Source organism: Mobula hypostoma, chromosome 5, assembly GCF_963921235.1.
Source record: "Mobula hypostoma chromosome 5, sMobHyp1.1, whole genome shotgun sequence".
NCBI classification, from domain to species: Eukaryota; Metazoa; Chordata; class Chondrichthyes; order Myliobatiformes; family Myliobatidae; genus Mobula; species Mobula hypostoma.
This window is the reverse complement of record NC_086101.1, coordinates 163,228,694-163,248,470: the sequence shown is the minus strand read 5'-3', so window position 1 is coordinate 163,248,470 and position 19,777 is coordinate 163,228,694. Positions and strand designations below refer to the sequence as shown.

Below are 19,777 nucleotides of genomic sequence, written 5' to 3'. Positions count from 1 at the left end.
TAATCGTGGAATTGAATTTAGGAGCCAAGAGGCAATGTTGCAGCTACATAGGACCCTGGTCAGACCCCACTTGGAGTACTGTGCTCAGTTCTGGTTGCCTCACTACAGGAAGGATGTGGAAACAATAGAAAGGGTGCAGAGGAGATTTACAAGGATGTTGCCTGGATTGGGGCACATGCCTTATGAGAATAGGTTGAGTGTATTCGGCCTTTTCTCCTTGGAATGACGGAGGATGAGAGGTGACCTGATAGAGGTGTACAAGATAATGAGAGGCATTGATCGTGTGGATAGTCAGAGGCTTTTCCCCAGAGCTGAAATGGCTAGTACAAGAGAGCATAGTTTTAAGGTGTTTGGAAGTAGGTACAGAGGAGATTTTGGGTAAATTTTTTACGCAGAGAGTGATGATTGCGTGGAATGGGCTGCCGGCGGTGGTGGAGGCAGAAACGATAGGGTCTTTTAAAAGACTCCTGGATGGATACATGGAGCTTAACAAAATAGAGGGCTATGGGTAAGCCTAGGTCGTTTTAAGGTAGGGACATGTTCGGCACAGCTTTGTGCGCTGAAGGGCCGGTATTTTGCTGTATGTTTTCTATGTTTATTTCAGATTTCCTACATTTTCCATTTTTCCCCTTTTAAATCACATGAAAGTTATCTTTAACAAAAGATCTATGCTCAATTTTCTTATCTAACACTCCAAACATATCCACTTGCGACAAAAGTATCATTTCAGAGAAACAATGTAGAAACATCCCTGAACTGGTTTTTGAAACGAGAAGGCAGGCAAGAGCCGAAATTATTGCCATTCTTAATTGCTCCCAATTATTAGTGAGCCATTGCCTTGTATTCCTCTGATCAGTGTAAAGAAAGTATTCCAACCATCCTGGGAAAGAGGAATCTTTGCATTTTACCTTTGGAACAGAGATACATGCCCAAATCAGAATGTCAGAACTTGGGACATTGTTCTCCATCTGTCTTTGTCTGCTTTAGTACAGAATTTGTCTGAATTTGCAGGGGTTATTGTATAATTTTGTTACTGAGTTTGATACCAAGAATTATATCAAGTTGTTCATTGTATTATCATTCCTGAACTTAATTAAATGGTTTGATATAACAGAGTGTCGGGCTAGGCTGTTTTTGGAGGCATTGAATGTAGAATCACATTTTGAACAAACAGTTTTTGTTCACTTTCAGTCATTAAGAATAAGACCATAAAATTAGGAACAGGATCGATGTGACTATTAGAGTTGCTTGGCTTTTCCTCAAGTTTGCTTTCCCACCCTCTCCCTTTTAACTTGGATTACATTACTGACTGAAACATATTGATCTTGACTTTGAATATATTCAGGGATTCAATCTCCACAGATTTTGCAGCCCCCAGTAGCCACCGGGACATTAAGGAACAGACATGTAAGCAGATTAAGGAAATGTGTAAAAATAATAGGGTTATTGTCATGCGGGATTTCAATTTCCCTCATATAAGCTGGGTCCTATTTAGTGCTAGGGGTTTAGATGGGGCAGAATTTGTGAAGTGTATCCAGGAAGGTTTCTTAAATCAATATGTCAGTCCAGTGAGAGGTGGGGCTGTACTGGATCTGGTGTTGGGTAATGGGCCTGGCTAGGTGACTGACCTTTCAGTGGGTGAGCAGTTAGGGAAGAATGACTCATAACTTCTTAACTTTTAGGATAGCTATAATAAGGATAGTGTGGTCCACGTGGGAGAATTTTAAATTGGAGTAGAGCAAATTACGAGGGCATTAGGCAGGAACTAAGGAGAGTTAACTGGGAATACATTTTTCTGGGAAGTTTATATCAGACATGTGGAGGGTGTTTAATGATCAGTTGCACAGACTACAAGAAGAGGTATGTTCCTATTAGAATGAAGGACAGGGATGGAAAGAACTTGGATGTTCACAGAGGTGATGATATTAGTCAAGAAGAAAAAGGAAAAGGTGGAAGTTAGGATCAAATGAAGCACTTGAGAAGTATAAAGAAACTAGAAAGGAACTCAAGTAGGGAATTACGAAAGCCAGGAGTGGCTGTGAAAAGTTGTTGACAAGTAGGATTAAGGTAGATCATAAGATATTCTATATACACATCAAGAGTAGGCGGATAACTAGGGAGAGGGTGGGACTACTCAAGGATAAAGGGGGGAATATTTTCTTGGATGCAGAGAACGTGAGTGACATACTTAATGAGTACTTTGCTTCAGTATTTACCAAGGAAAATGATATGGAGAACCTAGAGATCTGTGCTGAAGGTATAAATATATTCGGACATGTAGAGGTCAAGGAGGAGAAAGTGTTGGGTCTCCTAATGAATATAAAGGTGGATAAGTCCTCAGGGATCTACCCTAGGTTATTGAGGGAGGCAAGAGACAAAATTGCCATGGCCTTAACCAGTATCTTTGTGTCCTTTCCAGGCACAAGCGAGGTCCCAGAGGGATGCTGAGTGGCTAATATTGGACTTCTATTTAAGAAGGGAACAAGGGAAAATTCTGGTAACTATAAACTGGTGAGTCTCACATCAGTTGTAAGGAAATTGCCGGAGAAATTCTTAGGGATAGGATATATAAGCATTTGGAAACTCATGGCCTAACAAGGGAGAGCAGCATGGCTTTGTGTGGGGCACGTTGTGTGAAATGTGAGCAATAAAGGAATAGCAGTTATAATGGGTGACTTCAATCTACATATAGATTGGGTGAACCAAATTGGTAAAGGTGCTGAGGAAGAGGATTTCTAGGAATGTATGCGGGATGGTTTTTTGAACCAACATGTCGGGAACCAACTAGAGAGCAGGCTATTCCAGACTGGATATTGAGCAATGAGGAAGGATTAATTAGCAATCTTGTCGTGAGAGGCCCCTTGGGTAAGAGTGACCATAATATGGTGGAATTCTTCATTAAGGTGGAGGGTGACATAGTTAATTCAGAAACAAAGGTTCTGAACTTAAAGAAGGGTAACTTTGAAGGTATGAGACGTGAATTAGCTAAGATAGACTGGCAAATGACACTTAAAGGGTTGACGGTGGATATGCAATGACAAGTATTTAAAGATAGCGTGGATGAACTACAACAATTGTTCATCCCAGTTTGGCAAAAGAATAAATCAAGGAAGGTAGTGCACCCGTGGCTGACAAGGGAAGTTAGGGATAGTATCAATTCCAAAGAAGAAGCATACAAATATAGCCAGAAAAAGTGGCTCACCTGAGGACTGGGAGAAATTCAGAGTCCAGCAGAGGAGGACAAAGGGCTTAATTAGGAAGGGGAAAAAAGATTATGAGAGAAAACTGGCAGGGAACATAAAAACTGACTGTAAAAGCTTTTATAGATATCCGAAAAGAAAAAGATTGGTTAAGACAAATGTAGGTCCTCTACAGATAGAAACAGGTGAATTGATTATGGGGAGCAAGGACATGGCAGACCAATTGAATAACTACTTTGGTTCTGTCTTCATTAAGGAGGACATAAATAATCTTCCAGAAATAGTAGGAGACAGAGGGTGTAGTGAGATGGAGGAACTGAGGGAAATACATGTTAGTAGGGAAGTGGTGTTAGGTAAATTGAAGGGATTAAAGGCAGATAAATCCCCAGGGCCAGATGGTCTGCATTCTAGAGTGCTTAAGGAAGTAGCCCAAGAAATAGTGGATGCATTAGTGATAATTTTTCAAAACTCGTTAGATTCTGGACTAGTTCCTGAGGATTGGAGGGTGGCTAATGTAACTCCACTTTTTAAAAAAGGAGGGAGAGAGAAACCGGGGAATTATAGACCGGTTAGCCTAACGTCGGTGGTGGGGAAACTGCTGGAGTCAGTTATCAAGGATGTGATAACAGCACATTTGGAAAGCGGTGAAATGATCGGACAAAGTCAGCATGGATTTGTGAAAGGAAAATCATGTCTGACGAATCTCATAGAATTTTTTGAGGATGTAAGTAGTAGAGTGGATAGGGGAGAACCAGTGGATGTGGTATATTTGGATTTTCAAAAGGCTTTTGACAAGGTCCCACACAGGAGATTAGTGTGCAAACTTAAAGCACACGGTATTGGGGGTAAGGTATTGGTGTGGGTGGAGAATTGGTTAGCAGACAGGAAGCAAAGAGTGGGAATAAACGGGACCTTTTCAGAATGGCAGGCGGTGACTGGTGGGGTACCGCAAGGCTCAGTGCTGGGACCCCAGTTGTTTACAATATATATTAATGACTTGGATGAGGGAATTAAATGCAGCATCTCCAAGTTTGCGGATGACACGAAGCTGGGTGGCAGTGTTAGCTGTGAGAGGTTGCTAAGAGGATGCAGGGTGACTTGGATAGGTTGGGTGAGTGGGCAAATTCATGGCAGATGCAATTTAATGTGGATAAATGTGAAGTTGTCCACTTTGGTGGCAAAAATAGGAAAACAGATTATTATCTGAATGGTGGCCGATTAGGAAAAGGGGAGGTGCAACGAGACCTGGGTGTCATTATACACCAGTCATTGAAAGTGGGCATGCAGGTACAGCAGGCGGTGAAAAAGGCGAATGGTATGCTGGCATTCATAGCAAGAGGATTCGAGTACACGAGCAGGGAGGTACTACTGCAGTTGTACAAGGCCTTGGTGAGACCACACCTGGAATACTGTGTGCAGTTTTGGTCCCCTAATCTGAGGAAAGACATCCTTGCCATAGAGGGAGTACAAAGAAGGTTCACCAGATTGATTCCTGGGATGGCAGGACTTTCATATGATGAAAGACTGGATCAACTAGGCTTATACTTGTTGGAATTTAGAAGATTGAGGGGGGATCTTATTGAAACGTATAAAATCCTAAAGGGATTGGACAGGCTAGATGCAGGAAGATTGTTCCCGATGTTGGAGAAGTCCAGAACGAGGGGTCACAGTTTGAGGATAAAGGGGAAGCCTTTTAGGACCGAGATTAGGAAAAACGTCTTCACACAGAGAGTGGTGAATCTGTGGAATTCTCTGCCACAGGAAACAGTTGAGGCCAGTTCATGGGCTATATTTAAGAGGGAGTTTTATATGGCCCTTGTGGCTAAAGGGATCAGGGGGTATGGAGGGAAGGCTGGTACAGGGTTCTGAGTTGGATGACAGCCATGATCATACTGAATGGCGGTGCAGGCTCGAAGGGCCAAATGGCCTACTCCTGCACCTATTTTCTATGTTTCTCTGTTACCAACTTGATTGAAGTTTTTGACGAGGTGATGAGAGAGGCTGATGGAGATAGAGCAGTGGATGTCGCCTACTTGGATTTTAGTAAAGAGTTTGACAAAGTCCTTCATGGGAGGCTAATCCAGAACATTAAGATGCATGGAGTTCCTGGCGAATTGGCTTGTGCGTAGAAGGCAGGGTAGTGGTTGAATGGACTTATTCAGACTGGAGGTTTGTGATTAGTGGTGTTCTGCAGGGATCTGTGCTGGGACTCTGCTGTTTGTGATGTATATAAATGACCTGGATGAAAGCATAGATGAATGGGTTAATAAGCTTGTGGATGATACCAAGAATGGAGGAGTTGTGGAAAGTGTAGAAGACTGGAAAAGAATACAGCGCGATATAGGTAGGTTGCAAATATGGGCAGAGAAATTGCAGTTGGAACTTAACCCAGATAAATATGAGGTTTTGCGCCTTGGTAGGGCAAATGCAAGGAGAAAGTACACTGTTAACAGCAAGACCCTTAACAGTGTTGCTGAGGAGAGAGATCTTGAGGTCCAAGTTCATAGCTCCTTGAAAGTAGTTACACAGGTCGATAGGGCGGTTAAGAAGGTTTATGGAATGCTTGCTTTTATTAGTCAAGGCATTGAGTTCAGAAGTCAAAAGGTTATGTTACAACTATAGAATTCTAGTTAGGCCACATCTGGAGTAGTGCATACAGTTCTGGTCACCCCACTGTAGAAAGAATGTTGAGGCTTTGGAGAAAGTGCAGAAGACATTTACCGGGATAAGAGTGCATGTGCTATCATGAGAGGCTGGCCAAACTTGGGTTTTTATCTCTGGAGCAGTGGAGGCTGAGGTTTATAAGATTATGAGAGGCATAGACAGGGCGTATCGTTTTCCCAGGGTAGAAATGCCACATACCAGAGGGCATGCATTGAACGTGAGAGGAGGGAGATCCCAAGGCGGTATTTAGCGTATATCTTTCCCTAAATACAGAGACTTTACACAGTCGTATCAGTGAGAAGTTGCTATAAAGTTTGAGTCAGAAAATGTGCTGGCAATATTGGAACCCAAGTACAGAGGAAAGACAGACTTTAAGAACATCGGTGGCTCATCCGAGCGACACCGCGAGAAATATCATTCTCAAAACTAGGACTCAGTGGTTAGCACTAATCAGGCATTGGCTTAAAATAGTAGTATGGAATTGCTGAGCCGTGGGAACCTTGAGTGAGATCGGGTCAGGGAACCTCAATGGGAATCCTCATGAAGGGCCCCAAGAGGGAGGCTAGGGAGTCCTCGAGATGGGGAATATATTGAAAAGCCCTTGGAAACCTTGAGAACCTTGATGACCTTGAGAGCCTTGATGGCCTTGAGAGCCTTGACGACCTTGAGAACCTTGATGACCTTGAGATCCTTAATGACCTTGAGATCCTTGATGACCTTGAGCCTTGATGACCTTGACAACCTTGACGACCTGGAGAAACCTGAGAAGCTTGACAACCTTGAGATCCTTGATGACCTCGAGAAACTTGAGAACCTTGATGACCCTGAGAAGCTTGACAACTTCGAGAACCCAGAGAACCTTAAGAACTTTGAACGCTTAGGCAGGACATTTAGGCTGGGTGCTTAGACAATGAAAAAACACTGTGACCCAGAAACTTGAGACATTGAAAACCTGAAACTCAAAACCTAGGGAAGGATTCTGGAAGGATGTTTCGAACAGTAAATTAACAAAATTTAGAGTATTGTCTTTAATGCTGATTTGTTGAATCAAATACATTTTAACAATAAGCTTAATTGAAGCGCTCAATTGTTATGCGGCCTGAATCATGGGACACCGAAGGCACCAAGAGACCGTGTTACAAAGAGTGAGTCATTCGAGAAAAACACAAGGAACTCTAAACAATTAATGACTGTCATTAAACAACAATTAACCAATTCGGGTGCTCGAAAAACCTCAGAGCCCAACACTCTCTGGTGCCCCACACAGGCCTGAAGAACTCATTACAACTTGTAGTTACAGTAAAATTAAGGCTGCATATCATTAGACTTCCTGATCAGCTGCATTATCTATATACTGGGGTGTGGCCGCTGTCACATGCAAACAGCTATGGGGAGCCACAGGTGAGCGCCAGGTGGGGACCACAAGTGGACTAACTGCCTTGAAAAGGTCGCAACGTGTTCCCCCACCAGAGGTGCTACCCCTCCCTGACACCCCATGCACCCCATATATTAATAGGATATATAATGTCAAGCTGGAGAGGGCGCAGAAAAGATTTATGAGGATGCTGCCTGGACTAGAGGGTTGGGGAGTCCAGAACTACAGGGCACTGTTAGAAGACAAGAGGGGCGAGATTTAAAAAAGACCTGAGAGGTAACTTCTTTACACAGACGCTTGAGACTGGAATGAGCTGCCAGTGGAAGTGGTCAAGACAGGTACAATTGCAACTTATAAGAAGCATTTAGATAGGTACTTGGAGGGGAGGGCTCAAAGCAGGCAACTGGAACTATCAGGACGGATACTGGGCTCAGCAAGGGTCAGTTCGGCCAGATGCTGTCTTTCTGTACTGTATTACTCTATGGGTCTATGACTCTAATGAATGTTCATTGTTCAGTGCCGTTGAATTATCTACTAAATTAGCAGCTTTAAGCTTATTGTGTGGAGTATTTTCAAAACCCTAAACCGCAGATTTACTCATAATGTGATCCATTACTTTCAAGAAATGGAAATGAGTTAAAATGGCCTTTAGTTGCCTGACTTTTGTTTCCTTGCTGCTTCTGAGTATGGTCATGAGGTTATCCAGTTTTCAATCTTTTGCTACCTTTCAACCGTCTTTTGAACTCATGTTTCGTAAAAACCTCCCCAGTCTCTCTCAGGAATCTGGGCTAAATGCCATCTCTTTGTTTCTTTTGCGCTCAATTAGTCTGTATAGGTTAATTTAGCACAAATTGGGGGAAGAGTACATATAACACTAGAGATATTTTCAACACAAAAGAAAATAATTTTTCTTACTTAACTTGAAGGGAGTTATGCAATGGATTAAATGTGTTATAGTACACTGGAAAAAGAGAAGCCGACATTGATGGAGAAGAGTGATAGGTAGATACATTGATAGGTCTTAAATGGATGTTTTGAGTCTGTATTTACTCAGGAGAAGGACATAGAGTCTATAGATGTGAGGCGATGCAGTTGTGGGGTCATGGACTCTATACAGATTACAGAGGAGGAGGTGTTTGATGTCTTAAGGCAAATTTGGGTGGATAAATCCTCACGGCCTGACAAGGTATTCCATCAGAACCTGCAGAAGTCTAGTGCAGAAATTGCAAGGATACTTAAAACATCCTTAGCCACAGGGGAGGTGCTGGAGGACTGGAAGATAGCTAATATTGTTCCATTGTTTTCAGAAAATCTCTAAGAAAAAGCCATGAAATTATAGGCCGGTGAGCACTTACTGTGGAGGTGCATGCCACACAGTAACTGAAATGCCTCCATGCACATAGCCTTTGTTTCCATGCAACTGGAATAAAGACAGATGAGAAAAAGTTTATGAAATGTGAAAGGTTTTCTTTGTTGTACTGTATTTTGTTATATCCTTCAATTAATAAATAAAATAAAAACTGAGATTTTTCAATTTTCATTCTAAATATTCACAATATGCATATTACAAAATAAACACATTTAAAGTGTCATGCAGATTTCAGGCTGTGTAAAAAATTTCCTGCTCAAAGCAATGGTTAGTCTGCACAGCTGTAAAAAATAATTGCAGGGAACATTACCTTTGAGCCTGACATCAGTAGTGGGAAAGTTATTGGAAGCTATTCTAAGGAACAGGATACATAAGTGTTTGGATAGACAAGGACTGATTAAGGATAGTCAGCATGGCTTTGTGTGTGGTAAGTCATGTCTAAACAATTATGGGAGTTATGAAAGCAAGGCAGTGGATGTTGTCTATATGGACTTTAGCAAGGTCCCCCATGAAAGGTTGGTCAGAAAGGTTCAGTTGCTTGACATTCAAGGTGAGATAATAGACACTGGCTTCACAGAAGAAGCCAAGGAATGGTTGCAGATGGATGTCTCTCTGACTGGAGGCCCTTGACTAGTGGTATGCCACAGGGATCAGTGCTGGGTCCATTGTTGTTCGTCATCTATATCAATGATCTGGATGATAATGTGCTAAACTGGATCAGCAAATTTGTGGATGACACCAAGATTGGGCATGTAGACAGCAAGGAAAACTATCAAAGCTTGCAGCAGGATTTGGATCAGCTGGGAAAATGGGCTGAAAGTGGCAGATGGAATTTAATGCAGGCAAGAGTGAGGTGTTGCTCTTTGGGAGGACCAACCAGAGAAGGTCTTTCACAGTGAGTGTATTGAGTACAGGAGTTGGAATGTTATGTTGAAATTGTATAAGATGTTGGTGAGTCCCAATTTGGATTATTGTGTCTAGTTTTGGTTACTTGCCTATAGGAAAAATATAAATAAGATTGACATAGTGCAGAAAAAATTTACAATGACATTGCTGGGACTTGAGGATCTGAGTTATAGGGAAAGGTTAATAGATTATGACTTTATTCCCTAGAACATAAAAGATTGAGTTGTGATTTGATAGAAGTATACAAAATTATGAAGGGTATAGATAGGGTAAATGCAAGCAGGCTTTTTCCACTGATGTTGGGTGAGACTAAAACTAGAGGTCATTTGTTAAGGGTGAAAGGTGAAATGTTTAAGGGGAACATGAGGGGGATCTTCTTTACTCAGAGGGTAGTGGGCCTGTGGAATGAGCTGCCAGCGCAAGTGGTGGATGCAGGGTCAATTTCAAAATTTAAGAGAAATTAGGACAGGTACATAGATGAGAGGAGTATGGTCTGGGTGCAGGTTGATGGTATTAGGCAGATTAATGGTTAAGAACAGACTAGATGGGTGGAAAGGCCTGTTTCTGTGCTGTAGTGTTCTATTACTCTAGTATATAATAATCACTCACTGCAGAATAGATGGATCAAAGAACTGAGTCAAAACTTGGGAAGTGTTTAGCCCTTGTTTATTGTATAATACTCTCTTGGTTAAGATTTGTAGATTATGCTGGGAATGGTCACGTGGAAGGTCATTGAGTAGCTGATTGAAATCTACATGTTGATGTTCATTAAGGTGGCCATATAACAGGATGATGATGGATACAACTTGCGAAAACATTCTCCTAACAAACAACCAGGTGTTCAGAATTTGAAAGATATTTTGCACACAGTGTAAATGTGTATCTCCTTTTACCACTCACACATGTTGAAGGTAACTCTTGAAATACATCAGAAAGTATTCTGAAAGACTTTTACAAAGTGACCTAAAAACAATAACCCCTCTGTTGTTCTCTATTGTTGAACAGCTTACGCAAATAATTAGTAATTGATTTATTATTGTTATATGTACCAAAAGATATGTTTGTGTAAGCCATCCAAACAGATCATTCCATACATTGAGGTTGTACAAAAGGGAACAAAACACAATGCAAAATATAGTGTTAACGCTATAGAGAAAGACAGTGCAAGTGAAGTGCAAGGTCCATGACAAAGTCAGTTGAGAGATCAAGAGTTCATCTTTATTGTATAAGAGGTATGTTCAAGATTGAGATTGGGAGGAAAAGAAGCCTGAAGTCGTACCAGGCTCAGAAGCTGGTATTTCCATACAACCACCAGGCTCTTGAGCCTACCTGCACAACCCTAACCCTACCTCGGAAATGGAATACTACAGACCTCCTCTTGCAACATCATGGACTTGTCTTCAAATTCTGACTTTGTTTCTCTTTGCACCAAGACCTTGCTTTTGCATGGTCTCATTTTTAGAATATAGTATAACATTATGTATAATATTTGTATAATTTATATTTCTGTGTTGTCTGCAACTACGACCCTGTGATGCTGCTGAAAGTTCATTTTTCACTGTGCAATTGATAATAAACGTGACTTAACTTGAGTCTTATAACAGTGGGATAAATGCTGTCCTTGAACCTGATGGTACAATTTCTTATGGTTTTGGATTCTCTGCCCGAAGAAAGTGGGGAGAAGAGAGAATGAATGGTGTGGGAGTGGTCCTTGATTATGTCAGATAAAAGGTCACATGATAATACTTAAAAAGAGGGATTTTACCCTTTTTTTCCCTCTCAAGCAACTACATTGAAACAAGTGATCTGCCATTGTCCACCATAGCCACTTGTGGGACCTTGAATGGATATATTTTAGGTATCAAAAATGATGCCATACAAACCAAGCTGTCTTTGTTCCATCACTGTTGACTTTTCTAGGATCTTGACTGCTGATGTGAACTTACTAAATCCTGACACCAAATGACCTCCTGCCTTTGGCATGGTAACTGCTCTTCTGACACTGGTTAACATGTCTGATGTTTGGTAAAGTTGATATTGGAGCTAAGCCAATGTCATCTAGAACTTCTATCAGTTATGGCTGAAACTCTTGCTTGCTCTACTTACAATAGAAAAAATAGTGATTGCGTGAGGAGAGGTACGGAAAAATACATTTTGTAAAGCTTCTGCAAACTATGACCTACAATGTAGTGTTTGTATATTATTTGGAGGTAAACTCAGAACATGAGTGCATTGTGAAGTCAAGAGGATCATGTGCGTTGGTGCCCTTCATCACTGAAACCTTTAGTAGGATGTGCACGGGCACTGAATTTTTCTCAGATTTTTAAGTCCCCTATCCTGGACACATGAATCTGCTGCTGTCATCATACCTAAGAAGAAAATCATATTGTGAAGAAAAATTGCACGTATCTCCCACTCTCCCTTTGACCCAAAACAGCTACTTGAGATTATTGGTTTTGTAAAAGCCAAATGGAGGTTTGACCACTTACGTGACAGTATGGATAGGTAGAGAAGACACTGTAAATGATTCTTCATGGAACCAACTACACAGGATTCCACCAAAGATTTTCCATTGGTAAGGAATTTCATGGTAATGTTGAATGTCATGCTATATTGGTGATTTCAAATATTCTGTCAATCTTTATTGAAAGTGACATTTCAGATATTTATCTTTGAATTTTCCGTAGTGCATGCAATTATTGTCCATCAAAGTTCAAAGTACAATTCGTTGTCAGAGTACATACATATCACACATACAACCCTGAGGTTCTTTTTCATGCGGGCATACTTAGCACGTCTATAGAGCAGGAAAGAGGATCTATGAAAGAGCAAGAGCATAGAAAACAACAAACTTTGCAGATGCAAACCCAAATAAATAACGAGAGCAGGAAGTGACAAGAAAAAGAGTCCTTAAAGGGCGATCATTGGTTGTGGTAATATCTCAATAGATAAGTGTAGTTATTTTTGTTCGTTCGAGACTGATGGTTGAGGGGTAGTAACTATTCTTGAACCTGGTGGTGCGAGTCCTGGGGCACCTCCACCTTCTACCTGATGGCAGCAACAAGAAAAGAGCATGGCCTGCGTGGAGAGGATCCTTGATATTAGATGCTGCTTTTCTACAAAAGTATTTCATGTAGATGTGCTCAATGGTTGGGAGGGCTTTAACTGTGATGTACTGGGCCGAATCCACTACCTTTTGTAGGAGTTTCTGCTCAGCCAAATTTTCCATCTCACTCCTGAATGCTGATTCCTCACCACCTTTGATATGGCCCACCACAGTGGTGTCATCAGCAAACCTGAATATTGTGTTCAAGCTGTACTTAGTCGCAGAGCCATAGGTGTAAATGGAGTTGAGCAGGGGACTGAGCACACAGCCCTGTGTGCACCTGTGCTGATGGAAACCGTGGAGGAGATGTTTTTGCCAATCTGAACTGGCTGGGGTCTGCAGGTGAGGAAACCCAGGATCTCATTGGACATGGGGTTATTGAGGCCCAGGACTGGGAGTTGACTGATTAGGTTTGAGGGGATGCTGGTATTAAATGCTGAACTGTAATTGATAAAAACCATCTTGAGTTGTGTGAGGAGCAAATGAGATGGCATCTGCTGTGGAACTGTTGCTCCGGTAGGCAAACTGGATTGGATCCAAGTCGCCAATCAGACAGGAGCTGATATGTTTCAACACTAGCCTCTGAAAACACGTCATCACTGTGGATGTAAGCGCCAATGGGTGAGAGTCGTTGAGGCAGGTTACCACACTCTTACTTGGGCACTGGTATGATTGCAGTTTGCTCGGAGCAGGTGGGTACCACCCACTGCTAAAGTGAGAGGTTGAAGGTTTCCGTGAACACACCAGCCAGTTGGTCAGCACAGGTCTTCAGTACTCGGCCCGGTACTCTGTCCAGACCGAATGCTTTCCTTGGATTTCCTCTCGTGAAGGCAGCCCGCATGTGATCTTCAGATACTGAGACCAAAGGATCATCAGGAGACATAGGGGTACACGATGGTTCCTCCCTATTCTGGTGATCAAAGCAAACATAGAGGCATTGAGCTCATCTGGATGTGAAGCTGTGCTGTCCCCATGTTGCTAGTAAAGTCAAAATCACTGTGGTGCTGCTGTCAAATTTACCCTAAATAAAAAGAGATCTCTATTTCCACCATTAGAAATTACAGAAAGTTGAAAAGAGGCTTAAAAGTGACCTGATGAAGGGTCTTGTCCCAAAACAACAACTGTTTAATCCCCTCCGTAGATGCTGTCAAATCTGTTCAGTTCCTCCAGCATTTTGTGTGTTGCAGAAGTTTTTATCATTTCTTTTGAAGGAATATAATGTAGAATTCTGTTGAATAATTGGTAACAAAAAGCTAGTTTAAAATAAAGTATGTAGTGCCAGTGAAAGCGATTCTGAAATTATCATTAAGAACCTTTTTGAGGAAGAAACCTGGGATAAATTTGTTTGACCAAAAGGAAAGAGACAGCAACCGTCTCTAAACTGATCTCTATATTGATCCAACAAGCCATTCAATGACTAATAAGGTAAGGAAGATTGAAATAGAGTGGACTTCACAACTGCAATCAAATCATTGATCCTGCACAGGGTCTCGATGCAAAGCTTAAGTACTTGTCCATGAAACACGCTAAGTAACAACTAGCTGTTGCCACTCGCATTGTATTAGCAAAGTCCCAGCCTCCTTCAGTGCCATTTCTGAGTATATCCCACAATGTAACAACAGGAGTGATGGAGGTCCCAGGGGCTTCTGCATACTGATTTCAGAATCAGGTGAAATATCACTGGCATATACGGTGAGGAATTTGTTGTCTTGCAGCAACAGTCCATAGCAATATGTAATAATAAAAAAAATATATTATTTAAGTAGTTATAGATTTAAAGTTAAATTAAATACGTAGTGCAAATAGAGAAGGGAAAATTAGTGAGGTAGTGTTCATTGGTTCATGGGTCCTCAGTGCTGGGGAGGCTGGTGCCCATGATGGAGCTGGCTGAGTGTAAAACTTTCTGCAGCTTTTTCCAATCCTGTGCAGGGCCCGCTCCATACCCGACGGTGGTGCAACCAGTTAGAATGCTCTGCACAATACATCTGTAGAAATTTGTGAGTGTCTTTGGTGACATGCCGAGTCTTCTCAAACTCCCAATGAAATATAGCTGCTGCCATGCCTTTTTGTAATTGCGTCAATATGTTGGACCCTGGATAGATTCTCAGAGATGTAGACACCCAGGAACTTAAAACTGCTCACCCTTTTCACTGCTGATCCCACAATGAGGACCAGTGCATGTTCCCTCAACTTCTTCTTCAATCAATTCTTTGGTCTTACTGACACACATGAAGTTTTATGTCAAACCTGTATTAAAGAATCTCAGGCTTGTGCTAATATCTTCTGTACCCACATACAACTTCACCTGCCACCTAAGCCACTGTCTCAGGCATTTTGAAACCTAAGCATGCTATCTCATTGGTCCCCCCTCCACACTCACATTTCTCACTATCCCTCGAGGTTGTTCCACACCTCTGTATACCTTCTTCCACATGCTACCCTCCCCATCACACCTCTCCCAACCTCCAGCTCTCTCTCCATATTGATTCCTTCCACAATATTACACTTACCTCCACACCACTACACATTCCCCATGTATGCCTTCATCCATCACCTTCACATCCCATACCTCCACCCTTCCATCTACATCACTGTCCTTCGTACCACAATCCACTCCTCTCTCCATAACATATTGATCTTATTTAGAATCCTTACATTTATTGCCTTAGGTCCTTACAGCTGTGACCTTGGAAACTCTAGATAAAAGGTTGGCTCAGTAATCTCGGCACTGGACCAAAATTCGACTTATTTGGATCCTGCCTAATGCCAAATAGCTACAGAATTTCAATATTTGCATTTCTAAACCTGCAAACAGCAGAAGGTACCTTGTTAACCATCTTGCTGTAGAATATACTGAAAATCTTAAACTATTGATCATAAACCTTTAAAAGAAATTAGATAAGTGATTCTAGGTCTGAAAGGACCTGCTCTTCAAACGGTTTTGCAAGTCGCATTAAGATGCTTTACTGTAACTGGATTTGGATAAACTCAGTTTTGTATTTGATCTGATTTCAACTGTTATGTGGCAATCTGGAAATGAACCAAAGTGGTTCACACTTTTAAATTATTTATGCTATCTTTGCTGTTGGACATCACTATTTGACTCGGACAACATTGCAACTCAGAGGGCTTTAAGACCTTTAAGAAGGAATTTAGAATCATTGGGGCAGAGAGCTTAACAGGTCCTCAGCCACCTATGTACATTATTCCTGCATCAATTGCATTTTTCTTTAAATTCTCCTGATGTTCTCATTGATTCCTCCCAAATTCAACCACTTGTCTACACACTGGGGAAAATTTACAGTAGCCAATAACCCTACAAACACACATGTTTTTAGGATGTGGGAGGAAACCAGAGCATCTGGAGAAAATCCATGCTGTCATGGGGAGAACATGGGTGACTGTCAGGATTGAACCCAAATCTCTGGCACAGTGTAGTCTATATTAGCTTTACCACTTTTCCTCCTATAGTGTAATATTATTACATAATATTGAGACAGGGGCTGTATTTTGTTCTTTAGTGTTACAACTAAACAAACATATGGCATTATCAACTTTCATATCTGTCCCATAAAATACAGTATTGAAGTTTAGAGTATATTGATAGCTTGAATTCTTCTGATCATGCTTGTATAACTGTTTACTGTAGTATAATTACAATATGGTAGCAAAGGTTAAGACAAGATATAAGAGAGCAGCAAGGAAAGAAACCTAACCAGACTACAAAAGAAATTAAATTAAAGATCAAAAAGATCTTCTGGAATTGATGGTGTTGTGCAAAATTTGCAGACAATATGAAGATAGGTGGAGGAGCAGATAGTTTTGTGGAAGTAGGGAGGCTACAGAAGAGCTTGGACAGCTTAGGAGAATGGGCAAAGAAATGGCAGATGGAATACAGTGTCGTGAAGTCTATGGTCATGTACTCTGGTAGAAGAAATGAAAGGGTTGACTATTTTCTAAATGGAGAAAAAATACAAAAAACTGAAGCACAAAGGGACTTGGGAGTCCTTGTGCATGATTCCCTAAAGGTTAATTTGCAGATTGAGTCTGTGGCCTTAATCCATGTCAGAAAGGTGCATCGGCTATGATTTATAATATTATTATGAAACTTAGGAAAGCTCCATTTGATAAGATTAGGGTAGATTGGGAACAGGAATTGGGGCTTACCATTTCTGTGGATGATTGGGGGCAGATTTTACAATTAGTTAATACTTCCTCTATTTGTGCTAAACATTCCCTAATTCAATTTAAAGTGGTTCATAGAGCACATATGTCCAAAGATAAGTTAGCGCGTTTTTACTCGCATATTAATCCTTTCTGTGATAGATGTTCGGGGCAGATAGCCTCTTTAACTCATATGTTTTGGTCTTGCCCTACTTTGGAAACTTTTTGGAGAGATATTTTCAATATTATTTCTAAGGTATTAAATATAGATATCTCTCCTCACCCTATTACTGCTATCTTTGGACTACCTAAAATTTCTAGTAATCTTTCCCCTTCAGCCCGTAGAATGATTGCATTTCTTACTTTAATGGCGAAAAGATGTATTTTACAACATTGGAAAGAGCTTAATGCTCCAACTACCTTTTTTTGGTTTTCTCAGACGATTTTATGTTTGAATCTGGAGAAAATTAGAAGTAACCTTTATGATTCTTCATTTAAATTTGAACAGATTTGGGGACCTTTTATTCGATATTTTCATTTAATGTAATATTTACCCTTCTTGTTTTTTTCTTCACTGTTTTAATGGAGGTCGGGATTGAGGACGTGATTTTAAGTTTAACTCTGTTTGGTTTCAAGTTAGCCCATTGCTTTGCTTTGCTTTTAGTTAGTTGCACGGTGGGTTTTTTTTTTGGGGTTTTTTTTTCTTTTTTTTCCATTGATATATATAAAATCTAGTATACTATTATGTTATCTTGGTTTCTTATGCTTAAATTACATTGTTTGTAGTATTTTCTTTTTGGTATTGTTATCTTTTGGAATTTTATTATACTTTAACATTGTATTAATGTTTATATGGCTTACCTTTTTTGTATACTTACTCAATAAAAAGATTTAAAAAAAGAAAAAAAAAAAAGTCTGTGGTGACATTAATTTCAAGAGGACTAGAATATAAAAGCAAGGATGTAATGTTGAGACTTTATAAAGCACTGGTGACACCTCACCTGGAGTATTGTGAGCAGGTTTGGGCCCCTTATTTTAGAAAAGATGTGCTGAAACTGGAGCGGTTTCAATGGAGGTTCACAAAAATTATTCCAGGGTTGAATGGCTTTTCTTATGAAGAGCATTTGATGGCTCTGGCTTTTATTCACTAGAATTCAGAAGGATGGGGGTGACCTTATTGAAACCTATCAAATGCTGGAAGACCTTGACAGAGTGAATGTGGAGAGGATGTTTCTTGTGATGGGACAGTGTAAGACCAGAAACACAGCCTCAGAATAGAGGGGTATCCTTTTAGAATGGAGATGAGGAGGAATTCCTTTAACCAGAGAGTGGTGAATATGTGGAAGCCAAGCCTTTATGTATATTTAAGGCAGTGGTTGATAGATTCTTGATTGGACAGGACATGAAGGGATATGGGAAGAAACATGGAGATGGGGGCTGAGAGAAAAATTGGATCAGCCGTGATGGAATGGCGAGAAAGACTATTTCTGTTCCCCTTATGGTCTTCCGATCTTAATAACCTGGATGTAGAAAACATACATGGCTGCAAATGAATTTATCATAAATGTCTTCACAAACAGGTTTAAGAGAAAGTGAAATATTGGTAGAAGATCCATAGAAAACATTAACTTTCTTTAATATAAACATGATTTAACCCAAACTTTAAGAGAAACAAAGAAGGAAATACAATCACTTTGACCATCGCTTTTCAGTCTTCTCTGACCACAGTCATGATGCTGGAGGACTGAAAGATGGCTCTGACACTGACTTTTAATGAAAGAGAAACTAAAAATTGCCGGTCAATCTGAGCTCAACTGTTGAAAGACATTATAAATCAGCATTTAGAAAGACAAGGATTGATCAAAGACCATCAGTCCATTTGCTAATGGAGGTTTGCAGCAAATTAATTTGATTGAATTTTTTGGGTAAGGTCAATGACAGTGGTGCATTCAATATAGTCTACACAGATATTAGCAACACATTGATTGGTTCATTGTGGTAGACTGACTGATGTGAAAAGCAAAAGTCTACAAGATTCAAAGAAAATCAACAAGTTAAAATCAAAATTGCCTCAGTGCAGAGAGGTAAAGCATAATGGTCCATTGCTGTTCTGGTGACCGAAAGTCTGTTTAAAGTTCGGCAGGCAGGGCTTAATGCTTGGACTCCTTTGATTTCAAAGAGGAAATCTCTGAGGAAAGGAGCAGAAAGCAAAGAGCAGGGTCATTTTGGGGTCGAGAGGCTTTGCTTGTAAGTGATCACTGCAGCCATCAGGAAGAAAGTACAGGAGCCTAGAGACACACAACACCAGGTTCAGGAATAGTTTTTATCTCTCAACCATCAGGGTCTTGAACCAAAGGGGATAACACCATTTGCCCCATCACTGAAATGTTCCCACAACTGATGGATTCACTTTCAATGCTCTTTATCTCTTTAATTGCTTATATATTCATTATTATTATTTCTTTCTTTTTGTATTTGCACAACTTGTGTCTTTTGCACACTGGTCAGAGTGGTCTTTCATTGATTCTATTATTGGTTATTATTCTATTATGGCCTTATTGAGTATGCCTGCAAGAAAATGAACCTCCGGGTTTATGTGGTGACATGTATGTACTTTATAACTAAATTTATTTTGAACTTTTGAACTTTGATGCAGAGATTCCCCTGCTGTTCACTATCTATATGAATGATTTGCTATCCACTAATATACCAAATCCATGTTTGTGATGATACGAATTAGGGTGGAAGAAAGGCTTCAAAAGGGTATTAGTGAATGGGTGAAAATATAGGAGATGGAAAGTAAATAGAAAACTTGAGGTCATCCACTTTGACAAAATAATAAATGCAGACAGATGGAGCTGGTGTTGTGAAGGATCTGGGTAATGGTGATAATAAACCACTAATAGTTAGTATGTAGGTAATACAATCAATTAGGAAGCCAAGTGGTTGCAAGAGGACAGTGTACAAGAATAAAAATACTTGCTTCAATTATA

At 40.5% G+C, this 19,777-nt stretch overlaps 1 long non-coding RNA gene across 1 annotated transcript in view; it reads left to right on the top strand.

Annotated features, from left to right (window-relative positions):
• LOC134346331 (uncharacterized) overlaps nucleotides 1–19,777 on the top strand; it is a 53,565-nt gene that overhangs the window by 12,467 nt on the left and 21,321 nt on the right. The window contains exon 2 of the long non-coding RNA XR_010017907.1: nucleotides 2,420–2,511. This is a non-coding gene — a long non-coding RNA (uncharacterized LOC134346331). The remainder of the gene's footprint in view (nucleotides 1–2,419; nucleotides 2,512–19,777) is intronic.